This window comes from Hesperophylax consimilis, chromosome 9 (assembly GCF_061612785.1).
Source record: "Hesperophylax consimilis isolate HC1 chromosome 9, BYU_Hcon_1.0, whole genome shotgun sequence".
Classification (NCBI taxonomy): domain Eukaryota; kingdom Metazoa; phylum Arthropoda; class Insecta; order Trichoptera; family Limnephilidae; genus Hesperophylax; species Hesperophylax consimilis.
Window position 1 is genome coordinate 16041148 of NC_142844.1, and position 17619 is coordinate 16058766.

At 33.0% G+C, this 17619-nt stretch overlaps 2 non-coding genes across 2 annotated transcripts; both read right to left on the minus strand.

Annotated features, from left to right (window-relative positions):
- Positions 1 to 16534: 16534 nt before the first annotated feature.
- On the minus strand, positions 16535 to 16653 carry LOC149420971 (5S ribosomal RNA). The gene has a single exon (XR_016302693.1). It is a non-coding gene; the product is annotated as a 5S ribosomal RNA (ribosomal RNA).
- Positions 16654 to 16975: 322 nt separating this feature from the next.
- LOC149420972 (5S ribosomal RNA) lies at positions 16976 to 17094 on the minus strand. Its single transcript, XR_016302690.1, has one exon. It is a non-coding gene; the product is annotated as a 5S ribosomal RNA (ribosomal RNA).
- Positions 17095 to 17619: the final 525 nt, after the last annotated feature.

Sequence of the window (17619 nt, forward strand, 5' to 3'; positions counted from 1 at the left end):
TGACAAAAATACGTTCATTATGAACTTCACCATTTTTTTGGGTAATTAGAAAAAAAAAATGACAATTCTTAGCTAATAATGAAGTTGGTTTAATTTAGCATGAATAGATCGGTGAGTGCGATACTCTGTCTGCAATATTAAAGCTTACATATAAATGAATTACATGATATAAAAATAAATACGGGATAAATAATATTAAATAAAAGTGTAAATGTAGGACTTGTACTACGATGGCATTTACGGATGTAGGGGGGCGCCATGTCGCTGGGTGACGGCCTGTATGAGAGTGTTTTCCGATTGCCGGTAGAGCTGATTTGTCCCGCCTACTCCGTGGCGCGTTAAAGCAGTGAATCCATACATCCTTCCCTCAGCGGACATCTTCTAGGCGCTGCATCGTCAAGGGAGGCAGAAAAAGCGCGCTGTACGCGTGGTTACTGTACTCAAAGTGTGTTCATGATGCATTATATGTACAATGTCCATTAGTTAAATAGTGTAAAATAGAATAGTTGCTTTCCACAAGTGGACTGCACCTTTTGAATCTCCTCAATCTTTGGCGTTCTATGTCATTTTTATCATTTAAATCATCAGTGACGACACGTCACTAAAATACTCTTACTCAATTATTACCAACAATGTGAACAGTGTAACGTAGAACGAATCGGAAAAAAAACGAATTCGTTTTAATAAAAATAGTAATTTTAAAAACGTATACTTCATATCGTAACTAACCATTACGCAGTTTAGCCGAAAAACAATCAGAGAGGATTGGTCACAATATAACTCTCTCTTGGAACTTGCTTAATTCAAATACCTGCACTGTCTTCTCATCTATTATTCTGACTCCTGACATTACCCGACTTAACTTTATGACAACGTTGTCACTAAAAGTAAGTAAATATGTCAAAATGCAAACTAATAAGTCAATACTTATCCCTTTTTGTTAAAACAATATTTGGCCAAAGAAATTTTGAATACTCTGCAATAAAGTTAAACAATTTACTTCCGCTAGCCATAATACAGAACACAAATTACGCTAAATAAAAAGTGTGCACAAGTCTTGAATCACAAGCCAAGACAGGTCAAACATCAAAGAATAATTTTAAACCTCTTTACTAGTGCATATTACCAACGATACGGTGTTGATTGTATTTGTATTTCTCTTCTTAATTTGTTATTTTTTTTGTCTTGAAGTTAATACTGTATTTTAAATTGAAATTAATTATTAGTTAACCCATTATTAACTATTTTCGGAAAGCCAACTGGAAAAAAATGAACGAAATTTTTTTTTGATTTCCCGTTGTGTTATGCGTATACCTTCTCATTTTCCCGTTATTTTGTGCAGACCTTAAAAACGGAATGACAAAAAATAAAAATCAGTATTAAAGAATGAATAATATCTCTAGTTGAAGTTCTAAAACAAAAATGATGACGCATCCTAACATTTTTATCTTTAATTCCACATAAAATAGCGTAAAGTTGTAGACATCCACTGCAAATAGTTGCTCTGCTCGTCCAAGTGAAATATGAACTTGATAAAAAATCGTACGTCAGCCGAGTCGCTTAGCTTTTATGAAAATTGTTTTCCGCTAGTTCGTGTGTGGAGCATCTACTCGTACTCTGGCTGCAGGGCGGCCGACAGTTTATTGCATGGAGTTTTAATTGTAATAGTTGGCGGGCCGTAGCATCTACTTTATTGCAAGGGACTGTACTTAAAACAAAGTACTTATTTTTATGCAGTGTGCTGTACGTGTTGAATTAACGTGCTATGACAATTTTTTCCAACTTAAATGTACAGAGGATAGAATGTCGGAATGTTAATAGTATATTTTGGATGTTGGCACAGTGATTTTTTATACCGTTTGTTGCGAACTACTAAACCAAAAAAGGAAATTTTAAAATCGAAATTTGTATAAAAAGCCTGTTTTTAACTGAAAGCCTTTTTTAAGCGGTGTTTCTTCAAGGATTTTTTATTAACAGATATTTTTTGGTTTATGAAAGACCAAGCCTATAGTATGTTGCAAAAGGCATATAATCGATAGAGAACGACGAATGTTAACTAAAGGAAGCGTATGCTCTGCCCATCCTGTAGAGAAATGGCGTTGAAAGTAGTTTTTGTTGTATAATGGATAGAAATATTCACAGTTAATATAAGTATAAAAACTAATAAATATTTGTTTATTTCGTCCTTCTGACCGTACCTGAAATATATTTTATGATTGAAAAGCAAACTGACGAAACTGAACGTAGGTAGTAGTTGATTAATGATAATTGGAGCTGAATCACCAGAAATTTATTTATTAATGACAATAACGGCTCAACAACAATAATAATCAACAATATCTGCTATCCATGTTCGACTATTTTCAAAAGGTCAAAAACAGTATTTTTTTATTTGAAGCGCTAGATGTGTATATGGCATTGAATAAAAAAGTGTCTCAAAATTATTTTTACAAGGTTTATTGATGTGTATAATATGAATACTCATTTTACAGCGAGTGTGTGAATGCAATTATAATTCGACTGCAATAATTTTATTTCCTAACTCATTTCCCTAGATGACTGCTCGTCCATCACTATCATAACATGAATAAATTCACAGCATCTAAATTGCGCAATTTCAATCACACTTAACTTCTCGCCCGTAGGAAAGTACTATCAAACTGCCCTTTACGTTTTAAGGAAATTGAACCGGCCGCGCGGCTGAGCAGCTATTTTAATTGTTTTGTTCAATTTATGAGAGTTTTCGCAATAAAGTGCGCGACCCGACCCCCTCACCACCCCAAAGTGGAGCTCGGACCCGGGCCCTGGGGCCCTATTATCACGGGGTAGGTCTCGGTCCTAGGGCCCGGGACTACCGTGTCCGGCAATCGGAAATACCTTGGATGCGACTGCTTGAATAATATAACGCTTTTTTTCTTTCTAAATCCAAAAACTTGGTTTTAACTTGGCCTTGTTATTAACATTTTTGTTTTGAATTTAACTATATGCGATCACCTGCCGGTTTAGTGACTTTTTGAGGCCAGTAAAGGATTTTTTTGAGGTGTTTCAGATTAAAAAAGGGAGGAAAGCCCCTCTGAAAAATATCTACTTTGTAGGACCACTATTTTTTTCTTCGTACATTTGAAAGGCGTTAGCTTATATTGTCGGACCCTGTACCCGCTATCCCTTACAAACCTTAGTCCCTGAGTAATTGGTGACCAGAGTCCTGATAAACGGCTTTTAAGGAGCCACAATAATCCAGAAAGTGGACAGCCGATAAAATCTCGCACCCTTAGGACGAAATAAAATTAGTTTTGCTGCGTAAGGAGTACTGTTTATGACGACTTTTATGGTTAGTCTTGTTGTATTTATCGTTTTGCGGTTTCGGTATTTCATACCGCATTAATACATTTCTCATATTTCTAAACTGAACCCATTGTAATTGTTACACAAAATAACTCTTGAAGAACTATAAGATTGCATGTGAAAATTCTAAGGGAAAGATAAAAGGTTGACGTAAAATTTCACAGTGACAAAAAAACATTCAGTTTTAAAAGTGCATACCTACGTTGTCAACAATGTTCAGATTTTCGAGGTCACGAATTTAAAACTGTTGAAATTCATATTGTCCCTACCTTCAATATTAAAAAATAAAAATAGTTTAAAGCAACTATAAAATCGAAAAACCCATACTTTCCGGAAAAGAATTGAAAAGGCTTTGGAAACTATAATTTTTTTATTATCTGTTTCATATTTAATTTAGATTTGTTAATGTTATCGTCTTCTTAATGATTAAACACGTACTTTTAAACAGGTTTATTTCAATCACGTTTATGATATACATACATATCATAAACGTAGTTGATATATATATATATATAGGTATAGGTATTATAAATATATATAGGTGATGAAAATTTTATCCTGTACCTAATTAACAACAGGATTGTGATTATTGGCAAGTGTAGGATTTATGCGCACACTTCATGGACGGGTGTTCCTTTAAAACTTTGGTAAAAATAAATTTCAATCTATTAAGGTGACACAATACCCTGATAACGGGGATTTGCCTCGACGCTCACATTTTAATTATTTTTGATGTACGTATTACTAAAATCTTAAATTTTTCTCGAGGGATTCCCAGGGATGCAAGTTATTTATATATAAGATTAATAAAAATAGGACCTTACCATTAAATATCTTATGTAAAACGGTTTTCCAATTTTATAAAACGTTTTTCAACTATAAGATGAGCGGGAAGCACTAGATTTTATTTTTGTAAACGATGAATTAGTAACTTCCCGAGGAATCTCTCTAAAAAAAATTGTGATTTTATTAGTGTATTCATAAGAATTAATTAAAATATAACACTCGGAAACATTAAACTTCTGTCCCGATAAAGTAAACTCGCCGTACGTTACTCCAACACTCTGAGGCGCGCGTTACTGTATTCGTGTGCAGGTCCCCAGGCACTTACAGCGTTGTTCTTCAGTAACGGCCAGAGCTTAAGCCGGAAAGGTCGTCTGACTCCCGGGCGGTATGTCCAGTAATTTCTATTACGTATTTTTTTATTTAATCAAACGATTATTTTTAAAGTTATTAGTGAAATTTTCTGTTTTTTATAATGTGACCTCTTCCACAAGTCAGTAAAGGTTTTTTGTGTGTTTCACCAATAAAAAACAAAAGATTATATTTTCGTCATAATTTGAACTTAAAAAGTGCACGGTGGTTAAGTTTCAGAAAAAATTTGGACATAGTAAAAAAAAATATGAAAACAGTTTATTTTGTAGATTTTTTTAAAATTCTTAAGTTTCTTTATTTTAATAGTTAAATATTACGTTAAATATTTTTTTCAATTAAAAATTCTGCTGTTATGTGTGATTGTTTTTTTGTAATTGGAGCGCCTAAAAATGATAATATAGTAGAACTTTTTTTTCATGTAAAAAGTATTTCAAATATAATAATTATAAATAATATCCTTTTTTTCTTTTTACATTTAAATTATATTTATTTGGCTTTCAGTCATGCCAATTTTTGGGCACAGAAAAATTTAAAATGAATGTAAAGAATTCAGACATGCCATAAATACCTTTCTATACCTAATATAAGATTTTAACATAAAATTGCTTTAGTTTAAATTGCAAACAGATTTTTCAAGAATTCGCAGGGTCTGCACAGCATAAGATATTACACAAAGTAGCTGGTATAAAATTTCTATAATTTTCTATTTTTGTACTGTTTCGTACGTGAAACTTATAATTTTGATATCAAAATACCAATGTAAAGTTGTACCTTTTAACTCCCACCTACATATGTATTGTAAGTTCCTCCCGTCCTACAATGAGTTTTTTAACTCTTCGGGATTGTTCTATCAAGAAAAAAAAAATAGTAACCAAAAAAGGATTTGTGATTTATGATTATTTGAGATGCCTTACATACTGCAGATGATTATAATACTGTATGTAGATACCACGATTTTCAAAACACCATGCAAATTATGCAATTCATTAATTAATGCCAACAATAATGAAAATTATTATTATCATTTTAAATTTATAATTATAAAACTTGTCCGTGTGAAATCAAACCATGTGACACTGTGCGAAATTTTGACCAACGCGGGGCGTAAACGAAATATTTTGGGCTATAGCCGCGCCCACTAGAAACGCCCATAACTGATATTATTTTCAAGTATTATGTCGTCTTAAATCAAGATAACTACAGGGTGCGTTGAGACATGTCGATTTTTTTTTATAACTAAATGAAATACAACTTTATAATTTACATTTTTTTGATTGATGATCTCCAACATTATATACGGAATATGACGTCGGTGGCCGTGGCGCTAAGTCGAGCCATTTCAATCACATTTATCATTACTTTTTCACAGACTACATCACTACTTTTTGACATTATTCGGTTCGTCACTAAATTATATCCGCGTTCTGAATAATTATTTACATGAAATGTTCTGATAATTTAAACACTTTGTTGTGGTTTTAGATGTTCCATAATAAATTATTATTGAACACTCTCTACGACTGTTAAATGCCAACTAACAAATGTCATCCAATCCAGAAAATTGACCTGGAACTTAAAAGACACTCTGTATTTTCATTATAGTTTTAGTTAAAAATTATTAAAGTATGTTAAGTTTTCCATGATCAACATTAGGTACTAAAAAAACTGAAAGATCAAAAATATTTTGTCTTGAATCTTAAGTTTTGTGTTTGAGTAACCACCAGTAGATGTGATGCAATAAAAGTTCCCCGATCGTTCTGACTGCTGTAGCTGTAAAGAACGCCCTTATTATTTGTCGCACGCCCCGACTTCTCACGGAAAACAATCACGAATCCCGGGAGAACTCATTCGGTTGCGAACACTGAAATACAAAGGAAATTTTTGAAAGAAACACCAACATTAAAGAACTGTAGAGAAAATCGTATAGATGAGATATGATGGATTAGATTCTTTTGGAAAATCTATTAATACCTACTGAATATTCAGTTTTTAACCGATGAATTATGTTTGCCACAACAATGAGTTTAAATTTTCTCGATCCTGAAGAAGTGTTGGGAGTTAAGATTTGAGATTTGAAAGTTGAAAGTTGGGAGTTAAGATTTAAGAGTTAGGAGTTAAGAGACATGTGATAAGAGGTAAGAGATAAGATGTACGAGATAAGAAATAAGAGATATATGAGACATTATTAGAGTGAATTTATTTTTCCTGTGTTCAGCAAATCGCAAATAGTCACGAAGGACGGATCTGACAGATCGCATCTCTACTCAGATATATTCCTACCCAAACTTTATAATTGAACAGAAAGGACGGGTTGCTTAGCAGAATTTGAATAATTCATCAATTTCAAGTTCTGTTTTTTTCCAAATACTGTGAAACAACCGCCCATAATGAAATAATAATAGAGCTTGAATATAACATTCACAGAACTTGAATTTTATCGTAGAAATTTCATGAATTATTGTTTAAATTCTGCGTATCAAACATGTCCTAAGTGTGAAATTTTGATTTCTGTAGCTTACTTTGTACCTTTTCTCTAGACACGTATTCTCTAAGATTCTTTCCTACAAAAAAACAGCATAAGAAACGGCAAAAGAAGTGGTAAAAGAACGAGTAGGAGTCCGCTGATTTCAACTGGGCGTTAAGAGTGATCTCCGGATTATTCCTTTCGGCTGATTATTGTCCCTCGCCACTCGGCAAGGGCGGATTTACAAAACACTTATTTCACGGCGTCTGCACTTTCATCTTATTATCTCAATCGGTGTCACTCTTTATCCTCCATCGCCATCCGAGCTTTACAGAGTGGCTAAGCTTTACATTTTTGAACGGGACTCGAAATAAATTACAAAGATTTAAAATTCAAATGGCGTACTTTGGGGAGTAATTTTTAATCCTTACACGCAATCAACTTATTTTTTTTTTATTTAAAAGAATTAATACTCATAGACACTTTTCAGTGGCTCTTGTTGATGTTCAATTTACGAGTATTATTAAAACATAAATCAGTTTTTTTAAACCAAATTTTCAAAGAAAATTATGTACCTACTCGAAAACCGTTATTACCGCAACCATTTTAAACACGAAACATACAACTGATTTAGTGCTCTAAATCAATAAATCAACGTGGCAACATTATGATCCACAGTGATTTCCTATAACCATCTTTAAAAACAATTATACAATTCATATTTCTGCTTCAAATCAGTATTATTTCTTTAATTGTATAAACATTTTTTAAATTATTGCTTCTACACAAAATTATGATTATAAAAAACACCATCTATAAAAGGTGGTAGAAATTGAAAACTTTTATATGCATATTAAATACCAGGACTGAAAAAATTATGTATTCAAGTTTATAAGTCAATATTAAAAAACGAAACAGAGCGTATGCAACAAAACCTCACATTTTAAAATATAATAAAAAATACAAGCACAAACATACGGAAAAAATTAAGAAGGAATAATTGTGTGATAATTTTTTTCCGTTAATTTTAATATTGTGAAAGTCCTGTAAAATGGTCCTCAAGCAAAATTAAAAAGTTTCTGTTCTTCCACTTTTATATTCGCAGGCGGGTTATTTACCTATTCCCTTTCCATTGCCAGGCCATTCTTCTTTGCTCTTCTCTGATTCGTGTTGTTTGATTTATTTTTTTATTTCTTTATTTGTGTTGTTTCTAATTTACAAGGCGGGCGGAGCGGATTTACATCAATTAGACATTTTCCTTTGTAAAGTTTTTTTGCTAAGCGCTCAAAACTTATTTTTTCAGTCTTCGTCCAGACTGCGTGTTTGTTTTACCTTTGGCTCGGTGAAACATTGAAACTTTCTTCTTTGATTAATGGTTATAAATAGTTAATGCATTTTTAATGGGTTTTACCTCCACACAATTTGTTTTCGACTTGTGAAATAATTTTAGAATGACTATTTTTAATTGCAAAATGTATAAAAATTGAATTATTGAAAAATATCATTATTTTCATTAAATAAATAAATGTAGGACCGAGGCCAAAACACATATACTAAATAAAATTATCTAAGCATTCGTTTGAGTAACTGATTTTTTATAAAAATAATTCTAATATTTTTTTAAGGGTAGGAAAGATAAATAGTAGATAAGAAGTGATAATGTAGGAAACTACTTATCTAGAACTCATTTATGTAAAAAAATGGAGTATTTCTACTAAATTAAACTTATTTTTGATTATTGAAAATAAAAAACTTGCTAGTTATTTAATTCAACATTTTTTTCCTACAAAGCAAATGTTAATTTTTTGCATTTCTGCAGTCAATTTATATCACATATTACTTACATCATTAAAAGCAGTGATTTGCTGTATTGAAATATAAAGCATAGCCCAGTGTCGTATTTAGCTATTTCTTAGAACCGTAACAGCATTTCACAGACGTTTATAGATTTTTCAAATGTTTATTAGGTTAGGTTTTAGTTTTCGAGTACGAATTTATTAGATTCCGCTAGTAAAACTAACCGATGCTAACATTATAAAGTATACCTCCAAACCATCAACTCCCTTGTAGACTATATGTAATTTTGCACATGCCTGCTTACCTATAATGTCACTTTACTTATTTCTGAAATGCGATCAATACTGACGCAGTTCCCGTTTCCGTCATCTGCATAAACTATACGAATATACAAATAGCGCGTAGGTACGAATAGGTTTTCGTTATGTAAGCAAAGGGGTTCATTTAGGAGAAAAAACGAGGGTAGTGCGTCAGGGACATGGCGTCCCCTGCCGCCGGCCGCCCGGTGCTGCCAGCTAAGGGAGGAAAGTGCAAGTGTATGGTGTCTACCCTAGGCTCTACAGTACTGTGATATAGCTATATGGCGTTATGGTGGCTTTAGTATACTCCATCACTACAGAATCCTCCCCTACAAGATGGAAAACATGGTCAGATGTGTGAAATGAATTTTGGGTAATTTCTAGATCTGTTATAAAAAATAGTCTTATGTGCAATTGAAACTAGGTACCGGAAAAAAATAGCCGTCACGTTGATGGTAAACTGATGAAAATGATTTATATTGAAGGAAGTGAAAAAAAAAACACGTCTTTATATATTTTTCAAAAGAAAACATTTCATTATTAAAATATAAAATATAGAAGCGTCGTTCCGTGCAAGAGCGTTGTCTGGTCATGCTAAACTGTCTATGTAAGAGTCGGTTTTACTACACCAGGCGGGCCAAAAGATGTTTCACATCAAAATATAGGTTTTTTCATCTGATTTACCACGAGTATTATCATGGAGACTTAAAAAATTACGATATCTGACTAAAGTACGAATACATTATCAATTTTTCTGTAAAATAAGAACATGTTTGTAATAATATGGTTACATGTAAGTAGGTATTGGATTTGTTTGGAAAGTTTCTATGGATATGTAACATATTAAGCGACAATATATAGGAACGTAATCAATATTATCTGTCCTTATTGCGGTACCATATACTTTCAAAATAAATAACCTTCAAGTAGATTTTCTCATGGCAGAACCATAGAGACTGCAGCTCTTCACTTTCACAATAATAATAGTAAGTGGATAATTTTTAAAGCGCTGTTTTTAGTGAAAAATACCTCAAAGGCGCTGTAAATGAAAAACTTCGACTATTCATTGTTGCCGAAGCTGCCATGAGAGAATATTACTATTAAAATTTTAAGCTGAAAAAAAGTGGGTGTGTCAAGCCTACGCAAGACAGAAGTGAAACTTCTAGTTTCAGCTGATGCTTGGCGTGGCGCAGTTCGCTGGTGTCTGAGAGAGAGGAAAGAAGAGAAGAGAGAGAACGTTCGTGAGCGGCTCCCCCACCTCAACAAGGTTTCACTTCAAAAATGCCACAGCCGAGAATCGAACCTCGCTTAACTGATTGAAAGCCAACCACGCTGAGCACCAACTGTAAGCAAAGCCGCATAAATTGATTATATTATGTAGGTTCTGAAAATATGAGAGCTTGTTATGTTTTATAATGTTACCTACATCACACCCAAAATATAATATATTTTTAAAAATAATGTACAATGTACAGAAATAGAATCCCACACAAGATCGCGTAGTGCGCTCTAGCGAACGGATATTTTATCAGAGGGAGATAGTTTTAATTTTTTTTTCTGTAAATTATTACATATTATCAAAATAAATAAATTAATTAAATAAATGTAATACAATTATCATAATATACGGATTAGATAATAATTTTAATCCAACACAATAACGCAAAGCGCGCTCTAGCGGAGTAATGTTTTATCACAGTGAGATAAGTGTTTTTATTATTTTGCAATATTATTTTCTTTTAAAAAATGTTCTGACCTACTAAAAAATAAGATATTGAATGAAAAAGGCGTTAAAAACAAAAAAATAATGTGCGATGGCCGAGAATCGAACTCGGATCAACTGCTTGGAAGGCAACTATGCTGACCATTACACCACCAACGCCAGTTGTCGGGATGAGCTAAGAAGCATTTATATGTTACTTCAAAACTTTGACTAGATCAAATGAACTTTAATCGGTGGTGGGGGTACCCGCATTTTCGTTTCGGTCATGAGTCGGTTTTACTCCGGTCCTCGAAATTGCATGACGCGCGTAAAGAAGTTTCACTTCAAAAAAAATAAATTTTGAATGGGCCTGATATCATAAACCATGAAGAAGTTATTTTCCCTGATCCCCGGTTGAATAACATAACTGTTCTATAGGGCGGCAGACGAGGGCGCCCTTCCGCCCACCCCCCACCCTATCTCCCCATCACCAGGGGCGGTGGAATATGTGTCGTCCAAAGTCAGTGTGTCACCCGAGGAACGGGTAAATAAGGAGGAAGTCATAGTCTACATTCAAATTGCTTTCCAGTCCTCGTTAATGTCGGCCATAAAAATGCGAAAAACGCAATAAACGTAATGACCGCGTATGCGAAGTGGTTTGGTCGTACCCTTTATCCTTGGGATGTTTGGTTTATCCTTGGGACGTTAGATTTATCCTTGGATCTTTGGGCTACCGTCCTTTCTACGTTGCTAAGGTCGCTTTATTATTCAGCCCAGTGAGTCACTGAGATATTATTACGTAAGGTGTATCGGGGTGTGACTGAAATACACCCTCGAGTGATGTAACCTTGTTTAAAGATACGGCGATGATTTCATTGGTGAATTATGAAGGGTCTTGACTGTATCAAACTTTATTATCTTTTATTGGCATGGTGATTCATCAGATTTAACTTAAGTCATGTGACACGTGTGTGAATGAATTGCGACATCGGTAATTGACATAAAATATGTAATACCAACCCGTGAAAATTTTTGCGATGCTCATAGAGGCACTTTGAAATGTGTTATTATCAGCAGTAGTTTTCGGTCGTTTGGCGTTAGAGCGTTGGTACTCAAGCGTTGGAGATCAAATATGAAAGGTCTCATTTACATATAATTCATAATACATCAACTGCCTGAATTTTTGGCGAATCAATTCCAATTTTGAAAATGGTCATTAAAATAATCATCCGTTAAATATATATTATATTAGTTAGGTTCTTTCTCGCTTGTCAGAATTCTGTAAACCAACGCTTCTAATTTTGAAAATGGAGCTAGTTTTCAACCAAAAGTTCTAGAGTTCATTTAACTGGAGTTAGAGAAAGGCACAACCGAAATTAGTATTTTTCATAAGTAATACCTTAGTGGGTACGTACTTTATTTATTTTTAAATGAATTCTCACAATGCCTCTCGTTTGTCGACATTTTCGTTAAATATTTTGCACATTTTAATCTCTATCGAAAGTTGTATAAGTACCTTAGACTACGGTTTTTAATGTTGGCATAAACTTACGTCACTTGAGTTTTTTGGTAACATATATAATAAATTACTCGTCTTAATCACGTTTTATTCATATATATTATATTTAACAACTCGAATCGTATCATTGTACATAAGTTTTACTTCTAAGGTGACAAACCTGTGAAATGAGCTTGTGACTTATTTCACCGTTTTTTTGGAGATTACCGACAAAACTTAATATAACAAGTACATACATAATACGAGCATATATTTTCATGTGTGTGAAGATAAATTTATCTTCCGCGTATGGAGTCTCACCGCAGGAGTTCCGAGTTCCGAGAGCAGAGTTCCATAAGTCAATAGCGAATACCCCCGACCGTGTTCTTCATGTATTCATAATTAATTATTATTATTTATTAGACGTGTATTATTATTCTGTCCCTGTTCTTTTTAAAGCATTTCCGGTCTTGTAGGGAGTGCTTTCATCTGAAACCGAGTAATTTATTAATCTAAAATCGTAGTTCGATAAACTATCCCATTTTTTCACACATATTAAAATGTTTTATAAATGCCTAAATTTTGATGGATCTTACGTATTTTTATTTCTTGGCAGTTTGTGCCACAAATTTGGATCTTTTCACTGTCCGTGGTCGAGGAATAAGAATCTTGTCAAGCAATCCAAAGACCGCGGGTTTAAATTCCGTCGTGCGCAAGTAAAATTTATTTAATGAATTAATTGTTTCACAATAAGTCATTACAATTTCAGATAAATTCAGAGAAAGATATTCTCAGAAAACGCCCTGCTGAAAGACCACCATTCAGAAATGAAACGTTGCGTTGTTTGAAATGGTTTTCTTGGTTTTTTGGAAGTCGTATTGGTGACCAGATCTAAATAGTCAGGTACTTCCCTTCCTATGTCTTATCCATCTCCTTCCCACCCCACACTATCTTACCCCCCACGACAAACCTCAAATTAGGATGTAAATTGAGGTTCTTACCGGTTCTAGACAATTCAAAGAAGTTGGGAATCTTGTGCGGTATTTACATTTAAAATTATAAAAATATATTTTTGTTAATATATACATAAATATATACACTTTTTAAAGCTTTTGGTGTCTTTATGGCAGTTAATTTATAATTACCTGTGTACAACTACCGCAGGTTAACATTGTAAAATTTGTGCTTTTCAAAAAATATACTACAAAGGAACTCCTTAGTGACCAAATATTCTGGAATATTAATAATACCTCCAACTTCTGACATTTCCCATACATTTTGATGGAAACATGCTACATTGGCGCCTCCCAGCGGTAAGAGTTGTGCGCCTAGGTTTTTTCTTCCAATTTAATAAACTTTACGTGCAATATAATATCATTTATTTTACGTCAGTAAATTATATTTACTAAAAATTTAATTAGGTGACCTACATCTGACCTTAATCTTTTTTTGCTCCTGCATAAAAAAATTAAAGCGGCTATTAACCGTGTCTTTGATGGCTTGGGTAATACTATACTTAAACAGGGTGTCTACATTATACATAATGGGAGAAGTAAAAAAGATAAATAACTTTGTTCGAAATTCCAATGTTTATTTTCCCATTAAAATAAGATATTATAGAATATTTGTTTCCCTGTACAAAAATTTCAACTTTTGAACCAAAAATCTACCTTAAAACATTGGAAGTTATTATCTTTTCTTTTTTATTTCTAAAATCACCCCCAGAGTCTTCGCAATTTTCCCCCGGACACCTTATTTATCAATATATTTAATATATTCAATATTCCAAAACACATTTTACGATTAAAAAAATGTGTTAAGAACATCAACATTAACGGTGATTCATAACTTCAACATGAACACAGAATACCAAACTAACACAGTTTTGATGAATTAACCTTACATTTTTGTAACTGTATTTTTCATTGTATAATCAACTATTAACGTAATCAAGACAATTTATTTTCTAGGATTTAATGAAGTCATATTGTATTTCACCAATTAAATTAACAACTTTTTTTGCTATCCTGAAAACGGTTCCATGATAACTCAACACAGTGAATATTCAACACACTTATAAAAGGTGATATAAAGTCATTAGAAACGATGATTTTTTTTAATCTAACCTAATCTAAACTAACCTAACCTACTTAACCAAGTTAATAAAGTTTTTGTTTCATCACTCTCCGTGACTTAATATAACTTTTTTAAGATGTGATGAATTATCTTTGTGATGATTTATCCGTTCACCCCTAAAAATAATTTAACGACATCCGTAAACTGCATACACATAACCTACTTTTGGGACATTTTTGTGTTTATTTTTATACAGCGCAAAACACCGTCACCAAGTACTCAATGGATTCAATTTGCCGCCATTGATAGGAAAGTCAAAGTCAATATGCTTCACTAGCGCCTCTAGCAGCATGAGTTGTTAATAGTGCCACAATTTCAATAAAGTTAGATGTATTATAAATATTATAGGGTATTTGAATAGGGTACTTGATTACACTGTTTACAAATCATTACAAGAATCAAAAGAAAATTGAAACCAAAAAAAAAAGAAATTTGAATAATTTTGTTTAACTAATTTTTACACTTCTCAATTTTAAGTGTTGATTATTATGATTTTTATTTCCAAGTGTTAATTTAAAAATTAATATTTAATTTAGATTATGCGTACCTACCTACGTTTACATCTATACTTAAAGCACACTTAATAATTAAACATTAATAAAGCCTAATTAAGCCTTCTTTAAAAACATAAGTACAAACTAAGACCGTTGCTTTGCATTAAGCTTTTCCTTTTAAATGTTATACTTCCGCCTGCCTCTCTTTACTACGACGTATGTATGTTAAGTGCATTTTTTATGCTACCCTCTCGTGCCCGAGGGTGCATAGCGGAGCACCCCCCGAGCCGCTCTTCATCCCCTACCTGTAATTATCCAACACACACACACATTAAGTATATTTTTGCTCTCTGCCTGCATACACAGATACAATAAACTTGGTACAAGTCACCCCTTTATGTTGTCGCCATCCCGATGTCCTAGTTACTCCCACAACGTTTATTTTTATACAATTTTTCTATACAGGTAGTTTAGTAGCGGTTGGTATTCTTTTAATTTGAATTGCACGCTTATAACTTAAATTTTGTAATTATTATTGATATAGAAAATATTTATTTACATTTCGAAAGGTTTGAAAATAAAAAAAGAGTAACAATAAATTGAAAAAATCCAAATACTTATCTACCTATTAGAAGCTCAGTTAACAGTACCTCGTCTTTCTGAAAAAGGTTTGCTTAGTGGAAAAAAAACTACATAAACCACTGTGTTTGTCTCTTTTTCATAACATTATCTATAAAACTGTTTTTATTACCTTAGATTACCTAACTTTTTTAGTGCACCTTAGCCTCATAGTAAATAAGTTTAGAAAAAAATTTCTCCAGTTGATGGCATTATTTTAATACCTATCGTATTTCGAGATTTCATCGAATCCTTACATCTGTAAAATCTTTTACATCTGCAAAATAAAAGGAACATCCAGAAATTTAAATCTAAATCTGTTCTGGTATCATAACACATCATGATCCTCTCGCGGGAAATGTAAACACCTCTCTGGAAAATGTTATTTCGGCAAATGGCTAAAAAAGCCAAACTTATATCTCTAGCGCCAACTTACACGGCTCGTTGGGCCCCATCCCGGGGCTATTTGCATCGGTCTTCAGGAATGGGATGTGTTATTAGAAAACCACACAACGGCACCATTCTATCGAAAACATCACAAGTAAAGAATTGCACTGTGAATACACCGTTCAAGGGAATGCGTATAAAGTTTATATATTCAATACAAGATGTTTTAGAATAACTTTTTGAAGTGAAACTTCTTTACGCGCGTCATGCAATTTCGAGGAGTAAAACCAACTCATGACCGAAACGAAAATGCGGGACCGATTAAAGTTCATTTGATGTAGTAAAAGTTTTGAAGTAAAATATAAATGCTTCTTAGCTCATCTCGACAACTGGCGTTGGTGGTGTAATGGTCAGCATAGTTGCTTTCGAAGCAGTTGATCCGAGTTCGATTCTCGGCCATGGAATATTATTTTTTTGTTTTTAAGGAATTTTTTTTTTTTAATGGTTGACCATAATATCAATCCACTAAGTAATATTTTAGGCCTGTAGCATAATTGAAAAGTTAAAGAATGATATAAAATTTTTTATGATGTTAACGATAAAAAAATGAAAAAAAACATAAAATTAAAATAAAAAATGGGCCAACGGCACGCGGTGTTCCCAAGCGGTCACCCATCCAAGTACTGACCGCGCCCAATGTTGCTTAACTTCGGTGATCGGACGAGAACCGGTGTGTTCAAAATGGTATGGTCGTTGGCAAAAGTTAAACAATATTAATTTCTATTCTACCTGCCAATAAATATATGAAAATTAGTATAAAAAAGCCCTAATAATATTGAAAAAATTAGCAAGGTGTGTGCGAGGTTGATAAAAATAATCATTACATACGCGCTTGAAAAAGATCGTAATTACATTAATAAGTTTGTAGGAATTTTTTTTTTCAATGGTTGACCATAATATCAATCCACTAAGTAATATTTTAGGCCTGTAGCATACTTGAAAAGTTAAAGAATTTTATGATATTATTAATTATAGTAATGATAAAAAAATAAAAAAAACATGAAATTAAAATAAAAAATAGGCCAACGGCACGCGGTGTTCCCAAGCGGTCACCCATCCAAGTACTGACCGCGCCCAATGTTGCTTAACTTCGGTGATCGGACGAGAACCGGTGTGTTCAACATGGTATAGTCGTTGGCAAACGCTAAACAATATTAATTTCTACTCTACCTGCCAATAAATATATGAAAATTAGTATAAAAAAGCCCTAATAATACTGAAAACATTAGCAAGGTGTAAATATTATATACCTAGTTTAACTCACTCTCCTAACTCATCTTCGCTGTCTACAGGCAGAGCGCACGACTGTGGTCGTGAAGAACCGAGGTTCGATCCCCGCTTTAACTAATTTTTTTTTTCTTTTTTTATAACTTTTAATTTTTTTTATCACATGCTACTTATAAATATGTCAATAGACAGAAAAAAAGAGAGAATGAAATGAAAAGAGAGAGAGAGAAGAATACTAGAAGTTTCACTTCTGTCTTGCGTAGGCTTGACACACCCATTTTTATTTATTAAATAAGCAATTTGAGTTTTTAATTTATAAAATGAACGTTAAATTTATCTTGTGAAAGCCTTTTGGATGCTAGTTAGCTGGAGGTTGCGGGTTCAAATGCGGGTAATTTGTGTTATTTCATATTCAGAATTGACACTTTGCTTGAAAT